Source organism: Ranitomeya imitator, chromosome 4 (genome assembly GCF_032444005.1).
Source record: "Ranitomeya imitator isolate aRanImi1 chromosome 4, aRanImi1.pri, whole genome shotgun sequence".
NCBI classification, from domain to species: Eukaryota; Metazoa; Chordata; class Amphibia; order Anura; family Dendrobatidae; genus Ranitomeya; species Ranitomeya imitator.
In genome coordinates, this window is record NC_091285.1 from 380,583,311 (window position 1) to 380,599,199 (window position 15,889).

Here is a 15,889-nt window from a genome sequence, read left to right on the forward strand (position 1 = left end):
GGGACTCAGGCTAGAATGGATGGGCTCCTGGTAGGGGACTCAGGCTAGAATGGATGGGCTCCTGGTAGGTGACTCAGGCTAGAATGGATGGGCTCCTGGTAGGGGACTCAGGCTAGAATGGATGGGCTCCTGGTAGGGGGTTCAGGCTAGAATGGATGGGCTCCTGGTAGGGGACTGAGGCTAGAATGGATGGGCTCCTGGTAGGGGACTCAGGCTAGAATGGAAGGGCTCCTGGTAGGGGACTCAGGCTAGAATGGATGGGCTCCTGGTAGGGGACTCAGGTTAGAATGGATGGGCTCATGGTAGGGGACTCAAGCTAGAATAGATGGGCTCCTGGTAGGTGACTCAGGCTAGAATGGATGGGCTCCTGGTAGGGGACTCAGGCTAGAATGGATGGGCTCCTGGTAGGGGGTTCAGGCTAGAATGGAAGGGCTCCTGGTAGGGGACACAATCTAGAATGGATGGGCTCCTGGTAGGTGACTCAGGCTAGAATGGATGGGCTCCTGGTAGGGGACTCAGGCTAGAATGGAAGGGCTCCTGGTAGGGGACACAGGCTAGAATGGATGGGCTCCTGGTAGGGGACGAAGGCTAGAATGGATGGGCTCCTGGTAGGGGACTCAGGCTAGAATGGATGGGCTCCTGGTAGGGGTTCAGGCTAGAATGGATGGGCTCCTGGTAGGGGACTCAGGCTAGAATGGATGGGCTCCTGGTAGGGGACTCAGGCTAGAATGGAAGGGCTCCTGGTAGGGGTCTCAGGCTAGAATGGATGGGCTCCTGGTAGGGGCTCAGGCTAGAATGGACGGGCTCATGGTAGGGGACTCAGGCTAGAATGGATGGGCTCCTGGTAGGGGACTCAGGCTAGAATGGAAGGGCTCCTGGTAGGGGACACAGGCTAGAATGGATGGGCTCCTGGTAGGGGACTAAGGCTAGAATGGATAGGCTCCTGGTAGGGGGTTCAGGCTAGAATGGATGGGCTCTTGGTAGGCGGCTCAGGCTAGAATGGATGGGCTCCTGGTAGGGGGCTCAGGCTAGAATGGATGGGCTCCTGGTAGGGGACCCAGGCTAGAATGGATGGGCTCCTGGTAGGTGACTCAGGCTAGAATGGATGGGCTCCTGGTAGGGGACTCAGGCTAGAATGGATGGGCTCCTGGTAGGGGACTCAGGCGAGAATGGATGGGCTCCTGGTAGGGGACTCAGGCTAGAATGGAAGGGCTCCTGGTAGGGGACTCAGGCTAGAATGGATGGGCTCCTGGTAGGGGACTCAGGCTAGAATGGATGGGCTCCTGGTAGGGGACTCAGTCTAGAATGGATGGGCTCCTGGAAGGGGGTTCAGGCTAGAATGGATGGGCTCTTGGTAGGCGGCTCAGGCTAGAATGAATGGGCTCCTGGTAGGGGGCTCAGGCTAGAATGGATGGGCTCCTGGTAGGGGACCCAGGCTAGAATGGATGGGCTCCTGGTAGGGGGCTCAGGTTAGAATGTATGGGCTCATTGTAGGGGACTCAAGCTAGAATGGATGGGCTCCTGGTAGGGGGCTCAGGCTAGAATGGATGGGCTCCTGGTAGTGGCTCAGGTTAGAATGGATGGGCTCCTGGTAGGTGGCTCAGGCTAGAATGGATGGGCTCCTGGTAGGGGGCTCAGGCTAGAATGGATGGGCTCCTGGTAGGGGCTCAGGCTAGAATGGACGGGCTCCTGGTAGGGGGCTCAGGCTGGAATGGATGGGCTCCTGGTAGGGGAATCAGGCTAGAATGGATGGGCTCCTGGTAGGGGACTCAGGCTAGAATGGATAGGCTCTTGGTAGGCGGCTCAGGCTAGAATGGATGGGCTCCTGGTAGGGGACTCAGGCTATAATGGATGGGCTCCTGGTAGGGGACACAGGATAGAATGGATAGGCTCCTGGTAGGGGGCTTAGGTTAGAATGGATGGGCTCCTGGTAGGGGGCTCAGGCTAGAATGGATGGGCTCCTGGTAGGGGCTCAGGTTAGAATGGATGGGCTCCTGGTAGGTGGCTCAGGCTAGAATGGATGAGCTCCTGGTAGGGGACTCAGGCTATAATGGATGGGCTCCTGGTAGGGGGCTCAGGCTAGAATGGATGGGCTCCTGGTAGGGGCTCAGGCTAGAATGGACGGGCTCCTGGTAGGGGGCTCAGGCTGGAATGGATGGGCTCCTGGTAGGGGAATCAGGCTAGAATGGATGGGCTCTTGGTAGGCGGCTCAGGCTAGAATGGATGGGCTCCTGGTAGGGGACTCAGGCTAGAATGGATGGGCTCCTGGTAGGGGACTCAGGCTAGAATGGATGGGCTCCTGGTAGGTGACTCAGGCTAGAATGGATGGGCTCCTGGTAGGGGACTCAGGCTAGAATGGATGGGCTCCTGGTAGGGGGTTCAGGCTAGAATGGATGGGCTCCTGGTAGGGGACTCAGGCTAGAATGGATGGGCTCCTGGTAGGGGACTCAGGCTAGAATGGAAGGGCTCCTGGTAGGGGACTCAGGCTAGAATGGATGGGCTCCTGGTAGGGGACTCAGGTTAGAATGGATGGGCTCATGGTAGGGGACTCAGGCTAGAATGGATGGGCTCCTGGTAGGGGACACAGGCTAGAATGAATAGGCTCCTGGTAGGGGACACAGGCTAGAATGGATGGGCTCCTGGTAGGGGACTCAGGCTAGAATGGATGGGCTCCTGGTAGGGGACTCAGGCTAGAATGGATGGGCTCCTGGTAGGGGACTCAGGCTAGAATGGATGGGCTCCTGGTAGGGGACTTAGTCTAGAATGGATTTGCTCCTGATAGGGGACTCAGGCTAGAATGGATGGGCTCCTGGTAGGGGGCTCAGGTTAGAATGGATGGGCTCCTGGTAGGGGACACAGGCTAGAATGGATAGGCTCCTGGTAGGGGACACAGGCTAGAATGGATGGGCTCCTGGTAGGGGACTCAGGCTAGAATGGATGGGCTCCTGGTAGGGGACTCAGGCTAGAATGGATGGGCTCCTGGTAGGGGACTCAGGCTAGAATGGATGGGCTCCTGGTAGGGGACTCAGTCTAGAATGGATGGGCTCCTGGTAGGGGACTCAGGCTAGAATGGATGGGCTCCTTGTAGGGGGCTCAGGTTAGAATGGATGGGCTCATGGTAGGGGACTCAGGCTAGAATGGATGGGCTCCTGGTAGGGGACACAGGCTAGAATGGATGGGCTCCTGGTAGGGGGCTCAGGCTAGAATGGATGGGCTCCTGGTATGGGCTCAGGCTAGAATGGACGGGCTCCTGGTAGGGGGCTCAGGCTGGAATGGATGGGCTCCTGGTAGGGGAATCAGGCTAGAATGGATGGGCTCCTGGTAGGGGACTCAGGCTAGAATGGATAGGCTCTTGGTAGGCGGCTCAGGCTAGAATGGATGGGCTCCTAGTAGGGGACTCAGGCTATAATGGATGGGCTCCTGGTAGGGGACACAGGCTAGAATGGATGGGCTCCTGGTAGGGGGCTCAGGTTAGAATGGATGGGCTCCTGGTAGGGGGCACAGGCTAGAATGGATGGGCTCCTGGTAGGGGCTCAGGTTAGAATGGATGGGCTCCTGGTAGGTGGCTCAGGCTAGAATGGATGGGCTCCTGGTAGGGGACTCAGGCTATAATGGATGGGCTCCTGGTAGGGGGCTCAGGCTAGAATGGATGGGCTCCTGGTAGGGGCTCAGGCTAGAATGGACGGGCTCCTGGTAGGGGGCTCAGGCTGGAATGGATGGGCTCCTGGTGTGGGAATCAGGCTAGAATGGATGGGCTCTTGGTAGGCGGCTCAGGCTAGAATGGATGGGCTCCTGGTAGGGGACTCAGGCTAGAATGGATGGGCTCTTGGTAGGTGACTCAGGCTAGACTGGATGGGATCCTGGTAGGGGACTCAGGCTAGAATGGATGGGCTCCTGGTAGGGGACTCAGGCTAGAATGGATGGGCTCCTGGTAGGGGGTTCAGGCTAGAATGGATGGGCTCCTGGTAGGGGACTCAGGCTGGAATGGATGGGCTCCTGGTAGGGAACTCAGGCTAGAATGGAAGGGCTCCTGGTAGGGGTCTCAGGCTAGAATGGATGGGCTCCTGGTAGGGGACTCAGGTTAGAATGGATGGGCTCATGGTAGGGGACTCAGGCTAGAATGGATGGGCTCTGGTACGGCACACAGGCTAGAATGGATAGGCTCCTGGTAGGGGACACAGGCTAGAATGGATGGGCTCATGGTAGGGGACTCAGGCTAGAATGGATGGGCTCCTGGTAGGGGGCTCAGGCTAGAATGGATGGGCTCCTGGTAGGGGCTCAGGCTAGAATGGACGGGCTCCTGGTAGGGGGCTCAGGCTGGAATGGATGGGCTCCTGGTAGGGGAATCAGGCTAGAATGGATGGGCTCCTGGTAGGGGACTCAGGCTAGAATGGATAGGCTCTTGGTAGGCGGCTCAGGCTAGAATGGATGGGCTCCTGGTAGGGGGCACAGGCTAGAATGGATGGGCTCCTGGTAGGGGCTCAGGTTAGAATGGATGGGCTCCTGGTAGGTGGCTCAGGCTAGAATGGATGGGCTCCTGGTAGGGGACTCAGGCTATAATGGATGGGCTCCTGGTAGGGGGCTCAGGCTAGAATGGATGGGCTCCTGGTAGGGGCTCAGGCTAGAATGGACGGGCTCCTGGTAGGGGGCTCAGGCTGGAATGGATGGGCTCCTGGTGTGGGAATCAGGCTAGAATGGATGGGCTCTTGGTAGGCGGCTCAGGCTAGAATGGATGGGCTCCTGGTAGGGGACTCAGGCTAGAATGGATGGGCTCCTGGTAGGGGACTCAGGCTAGAATGGATGGGCTCCTGGTAGGTGACTCAGGCTCGAATGGATGGGCTCCTGGTAGGGGACTCAGGCTAGAATGGATGGGCTCCTGGTAGGGGGTTCAGGCTAGAATGGATGGGCTCCTGGTAGGGGACTCAGGCTAGAATGGATGGGCTCCTGGTAGGGGACTCAGGCTAGAATGGAAGGGCTCCTGGTAGGGGACTCAGGCTAGAATGGATGGGCTCCTGGTAGGGGACTCAGGTCAGAATGGATGGGCTCATGGTAGGGGACTCAGACTAGAATGGATGGGCTCCTGGTAGGTGACTCAGGCTAGAATGGATGGGCTCCTGGTAGGGGACTCAGGCTAGAATGGATGGGCTCCTGGTAGGGGGTTCAGGCTAGAATGGATGGGCTCCTGGTAGGGGACTCAGGCTAGAATGGATGGGCTCCTGGTAGGGGACTCAGGCTAGAATGGATGGGCTCCTGGTAGGGGACTCAGGCTAGAATGGATGGGCTCCTTGTAGGGGGCTCAGGTTAGAATGGATGGGCTCCTGGTAGGGGACTCAGGCTAGAATGGATGGGCTCCTGGTAGGGGCTTCAGGCTAGAATGGATGGGCTCCTGGTAGGGGACTCAGGCTAGAATGGATGGGCTCCTGGTAGGGGACTCAGGCTAGAATGGAAGGGCTCCTGGTAGGGGTCTCAGGCTAGAATGGATGGGCTCCTGGTAGGGGACTCAGGTTAGAATGGATGGGCTCATGGTAGGGGACTCAGGCTAGAATGGATGGGCTCCTGGTAGGGGACACAGGCTAGAATGGATAGGCTCCTGGTAGGGGACACAGGCTAGAATGGATGGGCTCCTGGTAGGGACTCAGGCAAGAATGGATGGGCTCCTGGTAGGGGACTCAGGCTAGAATGGAAGGGCTCCTGGTAGGGGACTCAGGCTAGAATGGATGGGCTCCTGGTAGGGGACTCAGTCTAGAATGGATGGGCTCCTGGTAGGGGACGCAGGCTAGAATGGATGGGCTCCTTGTAGGGGGCTCAGGTTAGAATGGATGGGCTCATGGTAGGGGACTCAGGCTAGAATGGATGGGCTCCTGGTAGGGGACACAGGCTAGAATGGATAGGCTCCTGGTAGGGGACACAGGCTAGAATGGAAGGGCTCCTGGTAGGGGACTCAGGCTAGAATGGATGGGCTCCTGGTAGGGGACTCAGGTTAGAATAGATGGGCTCATGGTAGGGGACTCAGGCTAGAATGGATGGGCTCCTGGTAGGTGACTCAGGCTAGAATGGATGGGCTCCTGGTAGGTGACTCAGGCTAGAATGGATGGGCTCCTGGTAGGGGGTTCAGGCTAGAATGGATGGGCTCCTGGTAGGGGACTCAGGCTAGAATGGATGGGCTCCTGGTAGGGGACTCAGGCTAGAATGGAAGGGCTCCTGGTAGGGGTCTCAGGCTAGAATGGATGGACTCCTGGAAGGGGACTCAGGTTAGAATGGATGGGCTCATGGTAGGGGACTCAGGCTAGAATGGATGGGCTCCTGGTAGGGGACACAGGCTAGAATGGATAGGCTCCTGGTAGGGGACACAGGCTAGAATGGATGGGCTCCTGGTAGGGGACTCAGGCCAGAATGGATGGGCTCCTGGTAGGTGGTTCAGGCTAGAATGGATTGGCTCCTGGTAGGGGACTCAGGCTAGAATGGATGGGCTCCTGGTAGGGGACTCAGGCTAGAATGGATGGGCTCCTGGTAGGGGACTCAGGCTAGAATGGATGGGCTCCTTGTAGGGGGCTCAGGTTAGAATGGATGGGCTCCTGGTAGGGGACTCAGGCTAGAATGGATGGGCTCCTGGTAGGGGGTTCAGGCTAGAATGGATGGGCTCCTGGTAGGGGACTCAGGCTAGAATGGATGGGCTCCTGGTAGGGGACTCAGGCTAGAATGGAAGGGCTCCTGGTAGGGGACTCAGGCTAGAATGGATGGGCTCCTGGTAGGGGACTCAGGTTAGAATGGATGGGCTCATGGTAGGGGACTCAGGCTAGAATGGATGGGCTCCTGGTAGGTGACTCAGGCTAGAATGGATGGGCTCCTGGTAGGGGACTCAGGCTAGAATGGATGGGCTCCTGGTAGGGGGTTCAGGCTAGAATGGATGGGCTCCTGGTAGGGGACTCAGGGTAGAATGGATGGGCTCCTGGTAGGGGACTCAGGCTAGAATGGAAGGGCTCCTGGTAGGGGTCTCAGGTTAGAATGGATGGGCTCCTGGTAGGGGACTCAGGTTAGAATGGCTGGGCTCATGGTAGGGGACTCAGGCTAGAATGGATGGGCTCCTGGTAGGGGACACAGGCTAGAATGGATAGGCTCCTGGTAGGGGACACAGGCTAGAATGGATGGGCTCCTGGTAGGGGACTCAGGCTAGAATGGATGGGCTCCTGGTAGGGGACTCAGGCTAGAATGGATGGGCTCCTGGTAGGGGACTCAGGCTAGAATGGATGGGCTCCTGGTAGGGGACTCAGTCTAGAATGGATGGGCTCCTGGTAGGGGACTCAGGCTTGAATGGATGGGCTCCTTGTAGGGGGATCAGGTTACAATGGATGGGCTCATGGTAGGGGACTCAGGCTAGAATGGATGGGCTCCTGGTAGGGGACACAGGCTAGAATGGATAGGCTCCTGGTAGGGGACACAGGCTAGAATGGATAGGCTCCTGGTAGGGGGCTCAGGCTAGAATGGATGGGCTCCTGGTAGGGGACTCAGGCTAGAATGTATGTGCTCCTGGTAGGGGACTCAGGCTATAATGGATGGGCTCCTGGTAGGGGACTCAGGCTAGAATGGATGGGCTCTTGGTAGGTGACTCAGGCTAGACTGGATGGGATCCTGGTAGGGGACTCAGGCTAGAATGGATGGGCTCCTGGTAGGGGACTCAGGCTAGAATGGATGGGCTCCTGGTAGGGGGTTCAGGCTAGAATGGATGGGCTCCTGGTAGGGGACTCAGGCTAGAATGGATGGGCTCCTGGTAGGGGACTCAGGCTAGAATGGAAGGGCTCCTGGTAAGGGTCTCAGGCTAGAATGGATGGGCTCCTGGTAGGGGACTCAGGTTAGAATGGATGGGCTCATGGTAGGGGACTCAGGCTAGAATGGATGGGCTCCTGGTACGGCACACAGGCTAGAATGGATAGGCTCCTGGTAGGGGACACAGGCTAGAATGGATGGGCTCATGGTAGGGGACTCAGGCTAGAATGGATGGGCTCCTGGTAGGGGGCTCAGGCTAGAATGGATGGGCTCCTGGTAGGGGCTCAGGCTAGAATGGACGGGCTCCTGGTAGGGGGCTCAGGCTGGGATGGATGGGCTCCTGGTAGGGGAATCAGGCTAGAATGGATGGGCTCCTGGTAGGGGACTCAGGCTAGAATGGATAGGCTCTTGGTAGGCGGCTCATGCTAGAATGGATGGGCTCCTGGTAGGGGGCACAGGCTAGAATGGATGGGCTCCTGGTAGGGGCTCAGGTTAGAATGGATGGGCTCCTGGTAGGTGGCTCAGGCTAGAATGGATGGGCTCCTGGTAGGGGACTCAGGCTATAATGGATGGGCTCCTGGTAGGGGGCTCAGGCTAGAATGGATGGGCTCCTGGTAGGGGCTCAGGCTAGAATGGACGGGCTCCTGGTAGGGGGCTCAGGCTGGAATGGATGGGCTCCTGGTGTGGGAATCAGGCTAGAATGGATGGGCTCTTGGTAGGCGGCTCAGGCTAGAATGGATGGGCTCCTGGTAGGGGACTCAGGCTAGAATGGATGGGCTCCTGGTAGGGGACTCAGGCTAGAATGGATGGGATCCTGGTAGGTGACTCAGGCTCGAATGGATGGGCTCCTGGTAGGGGAGTCAGGCTAGAATGGATGGGCTCCTGGTAGGGGGTTCAGGCTAGAATGGATGGGCTCCTGGTAGGGGACTCAGGCTAGAATGGATGGGCTCCTGGTAGGGGACTCAGGCTAGAATGGAAGGGCTCCTGGTAGGGGACTCAGGCTAGAATGGATGGGCTCCTGGTAGGGGACTCAGGTCAGAATGGATGGGCTCATGGTAGGGGACTCAGACTAGAATGGATGGGCTCCTGGTAGGTGACTCAGGCTAGAATGGATGGGCTCCTGGTAGGGGACTCAGGCTAGAATGGATGGGCTCCTGGTAGGGGACTCAGGCTAGAATGGAAGGGCTCCTAGTAGGGGACTCAGGCTAGAATGGATGGGCTCCTGGTAGGGGACTCAGGTCAGAATGGATGGGCTCATGGTAGGGGACTCAGACTAGAATGGATGGGCTCCTGGTAGGTGACTCAGGCTAGAATGGAAGGGCTCCTGGTAGGGGACTCAGGCTAGAATGGATGGGCTCCTGGTAGGGGACTCAGGTTAGAATAGATGGGCTCATGGTAGGGGACTCAGGCTCGAATGGATGGGCTCCTGGTAGGTGACTCAGGCTAGAATGGATGGGCTCCTGGTAGGTGACTCAGGCTAGAATGGATGGGCTCCTGGTAGGGGGTTCAGGCTAGAATGCATGGGCTCCTGGTAGGGGACTCAGGCTAGAATGGATGGGCTCCTGGTAGGGGACTCAGGCTAGAATGGAAGGGCTCCTGGTAGGGGTCTCAGGCTAGAATGGATGGGCTCCTGGAAGGGGACTCAGGTTAGAATGGATGGGCTCATGGTAGGGGACTCAGGCTAGAATGGATGGTCTCCTGGTAGGGGACACAGGCTAGAATGGATAGGCTCCTGGTAGGGGACACAGGCTAGAATGGATGGGCTCCTGGTAGGGGACTCAGGCCAGAATGGATGGGCTCCTGGTAGGTGGTTCAGGCTAGAATGGATGGGCTCCTGGTAGGGGACTCAGGCTAGAATGGATGGGCTCCTGGTAGGGGACTCAGGCTAGAATGGATGGGCTCCTGGTAGGGGACTCAGGCTAGAATGGATGGGCTCCTTGTAGGGGGCTCAGGTTAGAATGGATGGGCTCCTGGTAGGGGACTCAGGCTAGAATGGATGGGCTCCTGGTAGGGGGTTCAGGCTAGAATGGATGGGCTCCTGGTAGGGGACTCAGGCTAGAATGGATGGGCTCCTGGTAGGGGACTCAGGCTAGAATGGAAGGGCTCCTGGTAGGGGACTCAGGCTAGAATGGATGGGCTCCTGGTAGGGGACTCAGGTTAGAATGGATGGGCTCATGGTAGGGGACTCAGGCTAGAATGGATGGGCTCCTGGTAGGTGACTCAGGCTAGAATGGATGGGCTCTTGGTAGGGGACTCAGGCTAGAATGGATGGGCTCCTGGTAGGGGGTTCAGGCTAGAATGGATGGGCTCCTGGTAGGGGACTCAGGGTAGAATGGATGGGCTCCTGGTAGGGGACTCAGGCTAGAATGGAAGGGCTCCTGGTAGGGGTCTCAGGCTAGAATGGATGGGCTCCTGGTAGGGGACTCAGGTTAGAATGGATGGGCTCATGGTAGGGGACTCAGGCTAGAATGGATGGGCTACTGGTAGGGGACACAGGCTAGAATGGATAGGCTCCTGGTAGGGGACACAGGCTAGAATGGATGGGCTCCTGGTAGGGGACTCAGGCTAGAATGGATGGGCTCCTGGTAGGGGACTCAGGCTAGAATGGATGGGCTCCTGGTAGGGGACTCAGGCTAGAATGGATGGGCTCCTGGTACGGGACTCAGTCTAGAATGGATGGGCTCCTGGTAGGGGACTCAGGCTTGAATGGATGGGCTCCTTGTAGGGGGATCAGGTTACAATGGATGGGCTCATGGTAGGGGACTCAGGCTAGAATGGATGGGCTCCTGGTAGGGGACACAGGCTAGAATGGATAGGCTCCTGGTAGGGGACACAGGCTAGAATGGATAGGCTCCTGGTAGGGGGCTCAGGCTAGAATGGATGGGCTCCTGGTAGGGGACTCAGGCTAGAATGTATGTGCTCCTGGTAGGGGACTCAGGCTATAATGGATGGGCTCCTGGTAGGGGACTCAGGCTAGAATGGATGGGCTCTTGGTAGGTGACTCAGGCTAGACTGGATGGGATCCTGGTAGGGGACTCAGGCTAGAATGGATGGGCTCCTGGTAGGGGACTCAGGCTAGAATGGATGGGCTCCTGGTAGGGGGTTCAGGCTAGAATGGATGGGCTCCTGGTAGGGGACTCAGGCTAGAATGGATGGGCTCCTGGTAGGGGACTCAGGCTAGAATGGAAGGGCTCCTGGTAGGGGTCTCAGGCTAGAATGGATGGGCTCCTGGTAGGGGACTCAGGTTAGAATGGATGGGCTCATGGTAGGGGACTCAGGCTAGAATGGATGGGCTCCTGGTACGGCACACAGGCTAGAATGGATAGGCTCCTGGTAGGGGACACAGGCTAGAATGGATGGGCTCATGGTAGGGGACTCAGGCTAGAATGGATGGGCTCCTGGTAGGGGGCTCAGGCTAGAATGGATGGGCTCCTGGTAGGGGCTCAGGCTAGAATGGACGGGCTCCTGGTAGGGGCTCAGGCTGGAATGGATGGGCTCCTGGTAGGGGAATCAGGCTAGAATGGATGGGCTCCTGGTAGGGGACTCAGGCTAGAATGGATAGGCTCTTGGTAGGCGGCTCAGGCTAGAATGGATGGGCTCCTGGTAGGGGGCACAGGCTAGAATGGATGGGCTCCTGGTAGGGGCTCAGGTTAGAATGGATGGGCTCCTGGTAGGTGGCTCAGGCTATAATGGATGGGCTCCTGGTAGGGGACTCAGGCTATAATGGATGGGCTCCTGGTAGGGGGCTCAGGCTAGAATGGATGGGCTCCTGGTAGGGGCTCAGGCTAGAATGGACGGGCTCCTGGTAGGGGGCTCAGGCTGGAATGGATGGGCTCCTGGTGTGGGAATCAGGCTAGAATGGATGGGCTCTTGGTAGGCGGCTCAGGCTAGAATGGATGGGCTCCTGGTAGGGGACTCAGGCTAGAATGGATGGGCTCCTGGTAGGGGACTCAGGCTAGAATGGATGGGCTCCTGGTAGGTGACTCAGGCTCGAATGGATGGGCTCCTGGTAGGGGAGTCAGGCTAGAATGGATGGGCTCCTGGTAGGGGGTTCAGGCTAGAATGGATGGGCTCCTGGTAGGGGACTCAGGCTAGAATGGATGGGCTCCTGGTAGGGGACTCAGGCTAGAATGGAAGGGCTCCTGGTAGGGGACTCAGGCTAGAATGGATGGGCTCCTGGTAGGGGACTCAGGTCAGAATGGATGGGCTCATGGTAGGGGACTCAGACTAGAATGGATGGGCTCCTGGTAGGTGACTCAGGCTAGAATGGATGGGCTCCTGGTAGGGGACTCAGGCTAGAATGGATGGGCTCCTGGTAGGGGGTTCAGGCTAGAATGGATGGGCTCCTGGTAGGGGACTCAGGCTAGAATGGATGGGTTCCTGGTAGGGGACTCAGGCTAGAATGGAAGGGCTCCTGGTAGGGGTCTCAGGCTAGAATGGATGGGCTCCTGGTAGGGGACTCAGGTTAGAATGGATGGGCTCATGGTAGGGGACTCAGGCTAGAATGGATGGGCTCCTGGTAGGGGACACAGGCTAGAATGGATAGGCTCCTGGTAGGGGACACAGGCTAGAATGGATGGGCTCCTGGTAGGGGACTCAGGCTAGAATGGATGGGCTCCTGGTAGGGGACTCAGGCTAGAATGGATGGGCTCCTGGTAGGGGATTCAGGCTAGAATGGATGGGCTCCTGGTAGGGGACTCAGGCTAGAATGGATGGGCACTTGGTAGGAGACTCAGGCTAGAATGGATGGGCTCCTGGTAGGGGACTCAGGCTAGAATGGATGGGCTCCTGGTAGGGGACTCAGGCTAGAATGGATGGGCTCCTGGTAGGGGACTCAGGCTAGAATGGAAGGGCTCCTGGTAGGGGTCTCAGGCTAGAATGGATGGGCTCCTGGTAGGGGACTCAGGTTAGAATGGATGGGCTCATGGTAGGGGACTCAGGCTAGAATGGATGGGCTCCTGGTACGGCACACAGGCTAGAATGGATAGGCTCCTGGTAGGGGACACAGGCTAGAATGGATGGGCTCATGGTAGGGGACTCAGGCTAGAATGGATGGGCTCCTGGTAGGGGGCTCAGGCTAGAATGGATGGGCTCCTGGTAGGGGCTCAGGCTAGAATGGACGGGCTCCTGGTAGGGGGCTCAGGCTGGAATGGATGGGCTCCTGGTAGGGGAATCAGGCTAGAATGGATGGGCTCCTGGTAGGGGACTCAGGCTAGAATGGATAGGCTCTTGGTAGGCGGCTCAGGCTAGAATGGATGGGCTCCTGGTAGGGGGCACAGGCTAGAATGGATGGGCTCCTGGTAGGGGCTCAGGTTAGAATGGATGGGCTCCTGGTAGGTGGCTCAGGCTAGAATGGATGGGCTCCTGGTAGGGGACTCAGGCTATAATGGATGGGCTCCTGGTAGGGGGCTCAGGCTAGAATGGATGGGCTCCTGGTAGGGGCTCAGGCTAGAATGGACGGGCTCCTGGTAGGGGGCTCAGGCTGGAATGGATGGGCTCCTGGTGTGGGAATCAGGCTAGAATGGATGGGCTCTTGGTAGGCGGCTCAGGCTAGAATGGATGGGCTCCTGGTAGGAGACTCAGGCTAGAATGGATGGGCTCCTGGTAGGGGACTCAGGCTAGAATGGATGGGCTCCTGGTAGGTGACTCAGGCTCGAATGGATGGGCTCCTGGTAGGGGAGTCAGGCTAGAATGGATGGGCTCCTGGTAGGGGGTTCAGGCTAGAATGGATGGGCTCCTGGTAGGGGACTCAGGCTAGAATGGATGGGCTCCTGGTAGGGGACTCAGGCTAGAATGGAAGGGCTCCTGGTAGGGGACTCAGGCTAGAATGGATGGGCTCCTGGTAGGGGACTCAGGTCAGAATGGATGGGCTCATGGTAGGGGACTCAGACTAGAATGGATGGGCTCCTGGTAGGTGACTCAGGCTAGAATGGATGGGCTCCTGGTAGGGGACTCAGGCTAGAATGGATGGGCTCCTGGTAGGGGGTTCAGGCTAGAATGGATGGGCTCCTGGTAGGGGACTCAGGCTAGAATGGATGGGCTCCTGGTAGGGGACTCAGGCTAGAATGGAAGGGCTCCTGGTAGGGGTCTCAGGCTAGAATGGATGGGCTCCTGGTAGGGGACTCAGGTTAGAATGGATGGGCTCATGGTAGGGGACTCAGGCTAGAATGGATGGGCTCCTGGTAGGGGACACAGGCTAGAATGGATAGGCTCCTGGTAGGGGACACAGGCTAGAATGGATGGGCTCCTGGTAGGGGACTCAGGCTAGAATGGATGGGCTCCTGGTAGGGGACTCAGGCTAGAATGGATGGGCTCCTGGTAGGGGACTCAGGCTAGAATGGATGGGCTCCTGGTAGGGGACTCAGGCTAGAATGGATGGGCTCCTGGTAGGGGACTCAGGCTAGAATGGATGGGCTCCTTGTAGGGGGCTCAGGCTGGAATGGATGGGCTCCTGGTAGGGGAATCAGGCTAGAATGGATGGGCTCCTGGTAGGGGACTCAGGCTAGAATGGATAGGCTCTTGGTAGGCGGCTCAGGCTAGAATGGATGGGCTCCTGGTAGGGGGCACAGGCTAGAATGGATGGGCTCCTGGTAGGGGCTCAGGTTAGAATGGATGGGCTCCTGGTAGGTGGCTCAGGCTAGAATGGATGGGCTCCTGGTAGGGGACTCAGGCTATAATGGATGGGCTCCTGGTAGGGGGCTCAGGCTAGAATGGATGGGCTCCTGGTAGGGGCTCAGGCTAGAATGGACGGGCTCCTGGTAGGGGGCTCAGGCTGGAATGGATGGGCTCCTGGTGTGGGAATCAGGCTAGAATGGATGGGCTCTTGGTAGGCGGCTCAGGCTAGAATGGATGGGCTCCTGGTAGGGGACTCAGGCTAGAATGGATGGGCTCCTGGTAGGGGACTCAGGCTAGAATGGATGGGCTCCTGGTAGGTGACTCAGGCTCGAATAGAAGGGCTCCTGGTAGGGGACTCAGGCTAGAATGGATGGGCTCCTGGTAGGGGGTTCAAGCTAGAATGGATGGGCTCCTGGTAGGGGACTCAGGCTAGAATGGATGGGCTCCTGGTAGGGGACTCAGGCTAGAATGGAAGGGCTCCTGGTAGGGGACTCAGGCTAGAATGGATGGGCTCCTGGTAGGGGACTCAGGTCAGAATGGATGGGCTCATGGTAGGGGACTCAGACTAGAATGGATGGGCTCCTGGTAGGTGACTCAGGCTAGAATGGATGGGCTCCTGGTAGGGGACTCAGGCTAGAATGGATGGGCTCCTGGTAGGGGACTCAGGCTAGAATGGAAGGGCTCCTGGTAGGGGTCTCAGGCTAGAATGGATGGGCTCCTGGTAGGGGACTCAGGTTAGAATGGATGGGCTCATGGTAGGGGACTCAGGCTAGAATGGATGGGCTCCTGGTAGGGGACACAGGCTAGAATGGATAGGCTCCTGGTAGGGGACACAGTCTAGAATGGATGGGCTCCTGGTAGGGGGTTCAGGCTAGAATGGATGGGCTCCTGGTAGGGGACTCAGGCTAGAATGGATGGGCTCCTGGTAGGGGACTCAGGCTAGAATGGAAGGGCTCCTGGTAGGGGTCTCAGGCTAGAATGGATGGGCTCCTGGTAGGGGACTCAGGTTAGAATGGATGGGCTCATGGTAGGGGACTCAGGCTAGAATGGATGGGCTCCTGGTAGGGGACACAGGCTAGAATGGATAGGCTCCTGGTAGGGGACACAGGCTAGAATGGATGGGCTCCTGGTAGGGGACTCAGGCTAGAATGGATGGGCTCCTGGTAGGGGACTCAGGCTAGAATGGATGGGCTCCTGGTAGGGGACTCAGGCTAGAATGGATGGGCTCCTGGTAGGGGACTCAGGCTAGAATGGATGGGCTCCTGGTAGGGGACTCAGGTCAGAATGGATGGGCTCATGGTAGGGGACTCAGACTAGAATGGATGGGCTCCTGGTAGGTGACTCAGGCTAGAATGGAAGGGCTCCTGGTAGGGGACTCAGGCTAGAATGGATGGGCTCCTGGTAGGGGACTCAGGTTAGAATAGATGGGCTCATGGTAGGGGACTCAGGCTCGAATGGATGGGCTCCTGGTAGGTGACTCAGGCTAGAATGGATGGGCTCCTGGTAGGTG